We start from the raw sequence: 12,006 nt of genomic DNA on the forward strand, positions 1-12,006 counted from the left end.
CAGCAGCTCGGACAGGAACTGGAAACTGAAACTGGAGCTGGAGCTGGGCCCAGGTTGGGGGGGGAGGGGTGCTAAGGGATGAAGCTCGAAATTAAATTAAATGTAATTTGTCCTTGACTGTTTGTGGGCAACTTTTGTCAAATGTTTCGCAGTCGAAGGCTGTGGCCAGAAATTGATTTAGACATACCGAAATAGAATCTGAGACAAGGAATTCTGGCCAGCAGCAGAAAGAGAATCACAGCCAGAAGCAGAACCAGAACCAGAACCCATTGGCAGTTTGTCATTTTCATTGGGGTAAAGGCAGCAACTCCTGGCCCAGCTGCTCCTTTTTTTCTACGCTTAGCACTCCTTGCTGCTGCGGCCCAGCCGTGGAGCGAAGTCTCTGTGGCGGCGTCCAAGCTGTGTCCAAGTGCTGGCTGCGATGGGCTGCCACAAAAGGAGCATCTTCACAGGCCCAATGTGGCCCAATGTGGCCCAATGCCCAAAGAGAAGGAAGGCAGGAAGGGCAAACGGGAAATGCAAATTAAAACGAGCCACTCAATTACGCAAATTAAAACGAGAATGTAGGCGGCGCTAAGGCAAATGAAAACAGCAAGAAAAAAAAAAGGACAACAAACAGAACAAAACGCAAAAAGGCATCAAATATCTGCCGGAGAGGAATGCGAACAATGCCCCGTCCCGCTTGCTTCCTCCCATTTTTGTTTCAATGTTTTTATTTTACACAATAATAAAGTCCGCCGCCGAGGCCGCCGTCATAAAACGCCGCCAATTGACGCGGGTTGAACGAGTTGAACCCCGTGCCAGCCAGGACTCGACCCGACCCGACCCGACCCGACTCGAAACCCCAACCCGCCACATCTCAACCGACTCAAGCGGCCCCCTCTGACCTGCCGCGGGCCTGCCTGGCATGCTGAGGGCCAATAAAATCAAATTAAAAGGCGCCAAAGTGTCACGATTATGAGACTTAAGCGAAATCAATTAAAATGAAAAAAAAAGCACACAAGCGCAAAAAAAACACACACACACACACACAGCAAAGTTGAAACGAGAAAATGTTGAATGGCAAAAGTGAAGAAGGAAAAGTGGCGCAAGGCACACAAAAGACGCAGAGGTCAACCGGGGTTGGGGGGGGAAGTTAAGGCAGAATGGAGACATTGTCCACGTGTCAAAGTGTTCCCCAGGCACCACCACCAACGCCTCCAGTCAGTGTCCGCCCACGTCCAGGGGCTCCTCTCGCGTTTGGACCTGACATTTTTTGGGTGCGTCCAATGCAAATTACAGCGCGAAAACAAATAGTTTGGTTTTCACTGGGCAGGGCAGGTTGCAGAACTAAACACGAACAGCAAGCGGAAGAGTTTCTGGGGAATAAAAGGCAGCAGCAGGAGCAGGATCAGCAGTTGGAATGCGGGAGGCAGCCAGGAGGTATGCAGAAATAATGATGCAGAGAATCCACTTGTTGTTCATAGGGTTGGAATTTTTCAATTAGAATGTATCTGAAGACCTTTGCAGTTATCCTTTTGTGTTGGCGGGTTAAGCGGCTTATAAAATATGCAAGAACACGAGGCACGAGGCAGCAAATAACACCATCGAGGAATGCGCAAAGGGATCGACTAAAAGAAAGATTAGCGCCGAGGAAATTTGATGGAATTTCGCTGCATAAATTGATGTAAAGAAGCGCATCCCAGCCAGCTCGGAGTGGGAGGAGGATCATTTGCAGACAGAGGCTGAAATATCAGAGATGTTCTCACTGCAAGTTGAGCCATCGATACCCACGATGCCGATATTTAATTGGCAATAAATAAAGCCAAGAAAAAAACAAAACAAAAAACAGAAGCTGCAGCATAAGTGGAGAGTAATTTTAGGCGGCATTGAAATATGGTTTCCCCCCTTTCTACACCCAATCAGCCGCTCCGCACCCGCTTTCCATCCACTTTCATTCATGCTCTTTGAGGTGGTGAAAATAAATGGAAAATCGCATCAAAGCTGAACTGCGTGCAAGCCAGGGAAAAGGACGACAGGAAGTCGACGACGCTGTGCTTCCCCACATTCATGTTTTTTTGTTCCTTTATTTTTATTTATTTTTCTGCTGCTGCTGCTGCTGCTGCTGCTGCTGCTGCCTTCACTCGTACAAAGAAATATTAATTTAAGAAAAGATTTTCAGGCAGCTTGTTTTTTTAATAACCCACAACAACAGCAACAACAATGGACAGTGTGTGTGTGTGTGTGTGTGTGTGTGTGTGAGGGGTATGTAAAATTAATAAAAGTTTAAATTGTTGCTAAAGGCACAAGGAAAAAAGGCAACAGGATGGTGGGTGGGCGAAGCTGGGACATTGGCATTGGGCGCAGCATCGTCGAACAGGAAGAGGAAAAGGAAGTCCAGAGCCGAAGCAGACAGAAACGGAGACTGAGAAGTGGAACAGGAAAGAGACAAAGAGAGAGAGAGAGAGAGAGAGAGAGGGGGATGCCTTGACAGGACTGTCTCAGAGTCAGTCTCAGGAATGTTTAATGGCCGCATTTCGTTTCATTAAAAATGTATGCGGCCTTAAAAGCTTTTGTTGTTGCTCCTGTTTCCCTGTTTCTGTTTCCCTGCTGCCTCTGTTGTTGTTGTTGTATTTTGTTAACGTGGCCCAATGCTTTGTTGACGGTTCCAATGGAGCACCAGAGCGGGAGCAGTAGCAGTAGCTGAAGGAGTAGCAGGAGTGGCAGTGGCAGTGGCAGCATCATGAGAAACGATATAAAAATCGTGTCACAGCTCAAAGCTGACAAAGCTAAATGAAGCATAACTGTAGCAATCAGCTTCTGTCCGTTGAAACAATTCAAATGGGTTGACGGCAGAGGGGGCGACGTAAATAGTTGATCCTCTTCTTATGTCGCATTAGTTGGCAGTGAAATTTATTGTCTCCGAGCCCCACCGAGCGGCTATTAATCTATTTTTATTTATTTCCACCCACCGAACCCACCGAACCCACCGAACCCACCAGTCCACAAAGAACAAAAAGAAATGACACAGACTGAGCCTCGTGCACGAAATTATAAGCAGTTGAAATAAATCAAAGTCCAAATGGCAAAAACCAACAGAACCAACGAGAAATCTATGAAATTCGAAAGAAAACGAGCCAAAGGAGAGAGCTTGGAGAGGCGTTCAATATTACCATCAACATTCGAATATTAGATAGCCGTTGGATTAATTAAAGGACACTCAGCCAAAAGGGCTTTGGTCTCTTCGAGTACTTTGGGCACTTGAAGTTCTTCTCGTGGTGGCGTGTGCCAGCAATCAATCATACAAAAAAAAAGAGCATCGCATGGGTTTCGGGACTCTGGCTGGGATCTGTTGGATCTGTGTGCTGCACTCGTTGGCCGAATCTTACAGCTGTATCTGTGCAAGCTGTTAAATCCATCTGTCTGCCCATCTCTGGTTGCTTTTGTGTTCCATTTGAAGTGGGTGAAGTGAAGTGGGAGGCGGCAGCATTCCCAATTTATATTGCCATGCGCCCACATTTATTGCGGCAATAATTCATTTAATTTTCCTTGATTTACTTTGTCAAGTGTGTGTGTGTGTGTGTGTGTGTGTGTGTGTGTGTCCTGCTGCCACATGCTGTCTCTCCGCTACTCTGCCCCGGACTGCCATGTGAACTTCTGTCTGTCGCGCATCATTGGAGGCCACTTGTTAAGTGGAGATTTCAGTCCCTTTTGCGCCGCTTGCTTGGGGTCTAACTAGCTCTTCTTTCAGTGGGTTGTTGGCTCTGTAATTTATGCCACGTTTGCCACTTTTGTCATTTGGCTTTGCCACTGCCACTGCCACTCCTGCTCGTGGCTTTCCCTTTGCAATTCCACCTTCCATTTGTTGGTTTTGTCTTGGTCCAGGTTCTTGTTTGTCTGCTTTTGTTTTATTGACACTTTTGATCTTTGCCAATGCCGGGCGATTCGTTCATTCATTTGCTTTCCATGTACGCAGCTCGGAAGTCCTCGCACGGGGGGCACATCCTTGTGCACACTGATTGATACATAGGCCCAGGACACAGCCACGCCCACAGCCCACAGTCCCACAGTCCACAGTCCGAGCGGATGTTGGATGTAATTTGTTGACAAATGAGTTGCAATAATGTCACATTATCAGTTCATCACAATAAAATTATACGCCCCGAGGGCTGGCCAAGGCCATTTCCAAGTCCAAGAAATCGACTCTGTATGTGTGTGTGTGTGTGCGTCAGTATCGAATGGTGTGTGCTTGTACCCACAATTGTTTGGCTCTTAATTGGCTCTGGCCAGAGTTTATGGCATCCCCAAGCCATCCCACATGGCACATCCCAAACATCCACTCGAGCCTGATGCCCCACTAAGTGCCTCCACAATGGAGAAACCTGTTAATCATGGAAGCTGAATACGGGATGAGGGATGCGGGATGCGGGATGCGGGATACTGGGCGCTGGCTAATGCCTTCGGCATGTCATGGAGCGCATTAGGCCCAGATAAATGACCAGCAGGAAATGGCAATGCCAATGGCAATGCCCAAAATCGCACAAATTCAAATGATTTGCCAAAAGATTTGGCAGCTCGTCAGGCTACAGCTACAGCTACAGCTAGGTCCTTGCCAGCACTCTTTACCGTTGCTGCTGCTGCTGCTGCTGCTTATCCTGACGTGACGAAGACGAAAAGCGAAAGGAGCGAATGGCATTGCCTATTGCAACTGTTCTACGGGGGAGGCCAAAGTCATTTGACAAATGCCAATTGACAGAATCGAAGACAGGAGGGGCTGCAAAACAACATACACACATACACAGAAAGAGAATGGGAATGGGAATGGGAATGGGTAGAGAGGATAAGGACAAAAAATTCATTTCTGATTGCCAAATGAACGAATGACGAATGGCACAGCGAGTCGACAGCTGAGCTGCAGACTGAAGACTGAAGACAGGAGTTTGTCAATGTGATAAATGCCAATTTAAGTCTCGCATAATGATGGTGCCCGACCCTCGAAGTCTGCGGCAGACAACAAATTGCGTTGCCACTGTAAATTGATTGAATGTGGCAATTATTCAGCACTCGCAGCTATTTCCATGCCATATTTCACCACAGAATAAGCCACAGAAATAACCCATGAAAACCAGTGAGTCAGGCATACAAATCCCCATGCAGGCACTTCAATATCTCCGCTCTAAGCACGTTCCCCCCCCCCCAGCCAAAAACCCTTCACTAAAACCCTCTCTGCTCCACCGAGAGGCTCCTCGATTGAAGAAGTTCCTAGCTCCTGTTTTTTGTGCTCGAAACATTTTTAATAAATTCCCATTCAATTGGGTTCCGTGTGGTGTGGTGGGGATTGAGGGAGGAGGAGCTGCTCAGCCATGAGCACTGGCCCCGCCCCGCCCCGCCCCGCACACAATGCAAGAAATTTCCTATTGACCATCATTCATCATTAAATTGTTTCGCTAACTGTTTTCAACAATATTTTGTTGGAGCTGCGCGTGCTGACAAGCCGCTTCCTGTCCGGCCGGATGCTGGGATGCTGGGATGCTGGATGCGGGGGCTTGTCGCTTCCAAAATTTGATGAATTTCTTTTTTATTCATTTCACAGTCGTCCCCCGGCGTATGGTCCCTGCCCCCTGCCCCCTGCCCACTGGCTTCGTGCAGCTCTAGCAACTTTTTGCTTGATTTTTATTTCATTTCTCTTCACCCCACACCCGCTTCTTATGTCTTACACAATTTTTCTAATCAGTCAGCGTCCACGTCCGTTTCCCATTTCTTTCTTCCTCTCTTTCATTCTGTTTTTTTTGGGTATTTTTCTTGTCTTTTTTCGATTTTCCCAATGCTGCTGCTGCTGCTCCGCCCCCGCTGCTGTGTTGTTCTGTGGGCGCCATTTCGATGCGGGCCACTGATTACGCCCATCGAAATGCTGCAAATGTGGGCCTCAAGCTGCTTGGTGTAGGTGGCAAAGCCTTGGAGATCTCATGGCCCGAAACCAAGGGCAGTGGCAGAAAGTGGGGTACTCCCCTCTGGCTGCTGGAAGATTCTACCAGAGCCTCCACACGATCTGCCGGCAAACCAGGCCGTTGCCTCAGGCTGAATCAAAGGCTGCCGACTGTCAGCACTCTTCACTCTTCACTCTGCGGAAGTATTCCTTGCAGTAAGCCTTCTTTGCTGGCTTATGGGCACACCCGGGACCACGTTGCTGTGGAAAGTGTCGCAAAGTTTTGCCCCGTGAATGAGTTTTAAGAAGTGCCATAAAGCAGCAGCCACTGTCCGAGTTGCATTCGAGGGCGGGGCGAGCCGTGGGGCGGCGACAAAAGTTGGCTTTATGCTGGAGGCATAATCAAGGATCAGCGCGGAGAATGGCAAATGGCGAATGGCGAATGGCTCTCTACGTGTCCGTTGCGAGGGCAAATAATGAAGGCGTGCAGTGGGTGTGGCAGGGGTGTGGGGAAAGAGATTCCCGGAAAAGAAATGATAATAATGCTCGGGTCAAAACAATATAAATGCAAATGCAGCAACGCTGCCAGAGCCGACGACACACAGTCGACGCTCGACGGTCGACGGTCGACGGTCGACGCTCGACGGTTTTTATGGTCCTGCAACGCATTTTAATCAGTTGGCAGTCCAACTGCCGAGCAGCGAGGTCCTCTCTCCTCTGTAAAGCATGTCAGCTAGGGGCTTAGGCGTGCCGGGTCTCGTGTCCTGCATGCCAAATGTGACGTCAACGGTCCAGTTTATGAGGCGAACGCGAAAGGCGCGAAAAGTTGACGCCTGCAGCAGGGCGGGGACCCAATGGTGCGGCAGCAGGAGGAGCACTGCCTGCCGGATGTGGAACGTGTCCTTTGGCTGGCATCTCTGGCACCTAACCAGCCTGCTGCCTCACCTGTTGCCGGCACATAAATCATAACTCAATTGAGTGGGCGTCGTGTGAGCTGAAGCGGAGAGCACAAAACTGCAGCGAGGCTCCAATGCAAACGGAAATGGAGATGATTTCGCAGGGCGTGTTGGGCCAGTTGAATCGGAATTGATTGCGAATATCCCCCAAGATTGGAGGCAGCTTAAAAAATCCGACCAGTGACCAGTGACCAGTGACCAGTGACCAGAGACCGGGGGCCCACGGGCACTGGCCATGGCCGTAAATCAATCGCTGGCTGGATAATTCCCATTTGATGCGATTAGCACCGTCGCAATGTTAATCGATTCACTCGATAACTTCTCTGGTGGCCAGCCAGAGGTGCTTCAAGCGTGTTGGCCCATTATCATCGCTGTGCCAGGACATGCCCCGGGATGTGTGTGTGTGTGTGTGTAGGAATTTGCTGCAACACGTTGCAGCATTTGTTTGCCATTTTTATTTCGAATTTCCACACTCGAATTTCCACGGAGGCAGCACCGAAAGCTACGCTCCACGCTCCCACATTGCCTAATTAAGGCAGATGCCAGGCCAGATGTTGCCACTTGCCACTTGCCACTTGCCACTGCCTTCCTTTGACTCTTCTCGAGTGGTTTGGGGGTTGGGGCCTTCTCTTGTATTGCCAATTTTACGCATTGGCTTTGTCTTTGCTTTGTGTCTTGGTGGCTGCTGCTGTTCCCCTTCTCCCCTGCTCCCTTGCCTTTTTTTTTCTACGGTTTTGGTTTGGGGAATTTGCATTTCCATTTGCCTTGCAGCTGCAGCTGCCTCCGAGTTCTGCCTCCATTCGATGGAGCAAATTTTAATGAATTGCCAAAATCGCACAAATGCAAAATGGAAATTCAATTTGCAGATCCAAGCACAACAGCTAGAGACTGTGCCGATATATGCAACTGGGAAGCGGATAAAAATGGACACAGTGCCCGCGAGACACCTCCTTCAACTGCAAGCTGCTTCAATATTTGCAGTCTCTCCAGTGGCTGCTTCCCTGCAGCCAGGCATGCCCTGTATGTGCCCTTTATGTAGCTTTGGGTGCTGCAGTCTTGCACCGAGAGGAAGGAGCAGCAGCGGCTGTGGCAACAATAAATAAATTGCACATTGACGCCTTTGCAGCCCTGCCAGCAAATTGCCGTTGATTGAATTTATGTGTGTCAGGGAGAGAGAGAGAGCGAGACGGGGGGTTGGGGCGTGGCACACAATGGACTCTTAGATGTTTCATTATTTCTGTGGCTAAATTAAAGGATAATAGATTTATATGCTTGCCTGGGCCCAAGCAAAAATCCATAAGATCCCCACACACACGTAGCTACGTATCTGGCAGATGCAGATGCAGATGCAGATGCACACACACAGGCAGACACTTGACTCTGCACACAGCTGCCAAGGCAAGGAGCAGCAGAAGCCGGAGAGCAATAATAACAACAAGCCAGGACAAGGCCCAAGCGTATCTCAATCCTGCTGTATCTGCTGTATCTGCTGTATCTGCCGCTGCCCCGGCAACCTCATGCCTCGGCCAAGGAATGTTAAATGAAAAATATTTGAAATATCAAAAATGTTTATGTTGATTTTCCCCTCGTTCGATGGCTTCTTTTTTGCGTGGGAGTGGAGGAGTCAAATCCTCCGAGTGGCAACGAACAGAACTTAAGCATTAGCGCACTGCAAACCGGAGTAAAAGTGGCATCAAAATGCCAACTCTTTGGACAATTTCTATGTCTGCTGGGCAATCGATTGAATCGTTTTTTTGTGTTTGTACTTAGGATAATGCTGCGTCTTGAAATGTATTGTCTATGTTGTCTGTCTGTCTGTCTATTTTGTGTATCTGTTTTTCAATTGGATTTCAACACTCACATGTGGCACCACTTGAGACTTGTGCTTATTCCCTTGGCTTACCAGTTTCGAGTACTGAAACCCTGTCCAGCCGGTCGGGGCCTGCCCGTGGAAAACCCCCAACGAATTCCTTTCAACTTTCACTTAATTGTTGCTAATTTTTGGTGTTGCCGTTCGCCTGCTATTTGGTCGTTAGGCAAATGATTAAGTAATTGCTCTGGCCTGTCCTGGCCTGGCCTGGGATGGGACCGCGGACAGCGAAGGGTTCTCTGGCCCATGACCATCGGTGGCTCATTAGCTGGCTGGCCAGAAACGAAACGAAACGAAACGAAACCGAAAAAAAGAGAAAGAGAAAGAGAAAGAGAAAAAAGGCCGCACGGCACTTGCTCTAAATGAGCAAAGGAATTATACGGCACTGCAGAGTGGCAAATTGAGTGAGAGCGAACGACTTTAAACCGAAGTCCATAATAACAGGGAGTCCCCCCCAGTTCCCCAGTGTCCCAGTGCCCCAGTGCACCCACTCACATCAGTCAGTCGGTGGCTTGTCGGTCGGTCTCTGGTTGCTCGGCGGCCTGTGTAAAGTTTTATTGCATAAATTAACTTGGCCAAACACAATTTTGCAATTATTCTGCAATTAATAATGTATGTGGCCTCTGTCCAAGGACCACCAAACGCGGGAGAGAGAATAATACAGAGAGGGGGGGCCGGAAGCTTTGGCCCTTTAAACGGCTTTAAGCGGAGACATCAAACTCCAAGTGGCTCTTCGCTCCCCAGCCACAACGAATTCACACTTCAGGCTTTTGCGGTCGGGTTGTCATCGGCGTCTCGGCGCTTCGACTGTAGCTGTAGCTGTAGCTGTGGCTGTCTGTCACTTCATTAGTGTCACACGATAACTGGAAATTGTTGAGCCATGCCCTTGGCTTTAAGTGGCTTTCACCTTGACGCACAGCCCCTTACGCCATACCCCTGGGTGGCTCTATAAAAGGGCGATTTGGCCTGCTCTGGCCTGGCCACAAGGGAACTCATTATGGCAAAGAGTCCGGCTAACAAGTCGCATCTCTCCGTGGTGTGTGGATGTCCATTCGGTGTACGTTTTATGAGTGACACTCGCACACGCCCCCCACAAGCCCACTTGATTGTATCTCAATGTGTGCCTGTGGGGCAGACAGAAGCTGGACTACGCAGATACCCTGCTGCGGCAATTGCAGAAAGCAGAAAGCAGAAAGCAGAAACAGCGCGAAAGCGGAATTGAAACTAGCAACTAAAATAAAGTTTCCCTCCCACTGGTTGTGCTTAAACGTGGCTGTCCGATGTCCTGCTGGGTAGCAACTGAATCGCATCCGCATCTCGCAGACACATTCTGCACATTATTGGAAATCGTGCGCTTCGTTAGCGGCAAATCTGTTGCAAAGTAGCCCCAGACAAGCGCCCCCTCCATCTCCACCAGACATAGACCCAAGTCCAAGTCCAATCCAAGCCTATTCCATCCCTCAATGTGGGTGCTGGCCCTGCTGCTGCTGCTGCTGCTGCTGCAGCGGGGATCGGACTCCGGGTCTGGTATGTGACATTTTCCTTTCCTTTCCTTGCTTTTTTTTTGAGACGTTTTTTGCTTGGCCTTTAGCCCCACATTGTGTTTTGCTTTGTGTTCGTGCGTCTTTTGCCAGAGGCTTTCTTGCCTCGAAGCTTATCATTTATTGCTGCTGATTGCTTCGGCTGTCCAACCACCCAACCACCCAACCACCCACCCACACAGACAACCCCCAGCCACACAACGACCCACCCTTGGGTGGGTATTTTTTTGTTGCCGCTTCCTTCTGCATATGCATATGCGTGGCAAACGAAATGAAACGAATGCAGAAAAAAAGTGCCAATAAAGAAATTTAATTTAATTTCCCAACTTTGAGATATGGAAAACCGAAACCCCGCACCCCGCACCCCGCACCCCACTCTGACCAACAGCTGAAACCTTCCCAGTTGCGGATGGAAATCGAATCGCATTTGTCAGCATTTTTGTATTTAAACTTTTCTTCTTTTTGGATTTCCTTTTGCGCACTCTTATTGTTTGCTTTAAAGGAGACACTTTGAAACATTTTGCGGCTTTAACGATTTACATATGCTCACAATTTTCAGGGGGTTTCAGACAGAGGTGAAGGTGAAGACAGAGAGGGAATGAATTAACGCAGGGACCGACTGAAGCCCATCCAGATGGATGAGGAGTCCTAAGCTGGAAAGCCAGCAAATACCTTCAGCAATGAAGCAATTCGAACAAATAATTGCAACTCGAGCAGCTCTATTCCATACACATTTTGTGTCTGCAGATATGCCAAACATAAATTGGCGTTTCTTTCGTGTTCGCATCCAGCATTTCCCCCTTCAAAGTCTATAATTATTTGATGGAGATTGGTTTATGCACTGCCCACAGCAAGTAGATTTTCTTTGTTTCATTTATTTGTTTAAACATTCTGATCCTACTTGTGAGTATTTCCACAACAAACTAAAGTCTCCAACTGCCGTTTGATTGCAGCAGCAGCTACTTGCTCCCTCTTACTCCTCTGCATTTTCATCCCCAGCCGTGTCCTTGTCCTTGTCCCATGCTGGTCCTCTTCTGCTGCTGATCCTGAGTGGCGGGCGCGTAAAAATTGTTTGCGATTTTTATCAATTTAAATGGAGGAACAACAAGGAGCAAGAATAAATGAAGAATGAGCGCTGGGAGCAGCGAGCAGCGAGCAGCGAGCACAGACACCAGTGCGGTGGGTGTGGTGGCAGGGGGGCATTTAATGGCCGTTCCGTGGTTGTTGTGATCTCAACTCTGGATTTGCCTTATAATTTATTGCATTCCTTGCATACGCTTTGCACCCTGGACATCTCCGTCTCCGTGTCCGTGTCCGTGTCCTTCTGCGCACTTTTGGCTTTAGCTAATTTCGATGGCAGCCAACCGATAAGCGGAGAATTTCTTTAAATGAGTTTCCTCCCCTGCGCACTCCACCAACCCTGGGCCATAGAGTTTTCCCCCCTTTCTTCTTGCCAGCACAAAAAAAAGGCGTTGAAAATCCTTGGCTCATTGTTGGGCGCCAGCAAACAAATTTAAATATAAATTATTAATTTTCAGCTTCTCCGCCCCTCGGGTTCTGTGTTGTTCTGTGGATTAGCTTGGGGCTTTACTCATATGTGGCTTAGTTCCTGGGTGCGTGGGGAGGGCCAACAACAAAGAGCACACGGCAAGGCAGCGGCTTAAATTGTCTCGTATTTTTATTAGCCCAAAAGCCGTGGCAACTACCGCTGCAACCAGCGTGCAACTCAAAGGG

Source organism: Drosophila guanche, unplaced genomic scaffold (assembly GCF_900245975.1).
Source record: "Drosophila guanche unplaced genomic scaffold, DGUA_6, whole genome shotgun sequence".
NCBI lineage: Eukaryota > Metazoa > Arthropoda > Insecta > Diptera > Drosophilidae > Drosophila > Drosophila guanche.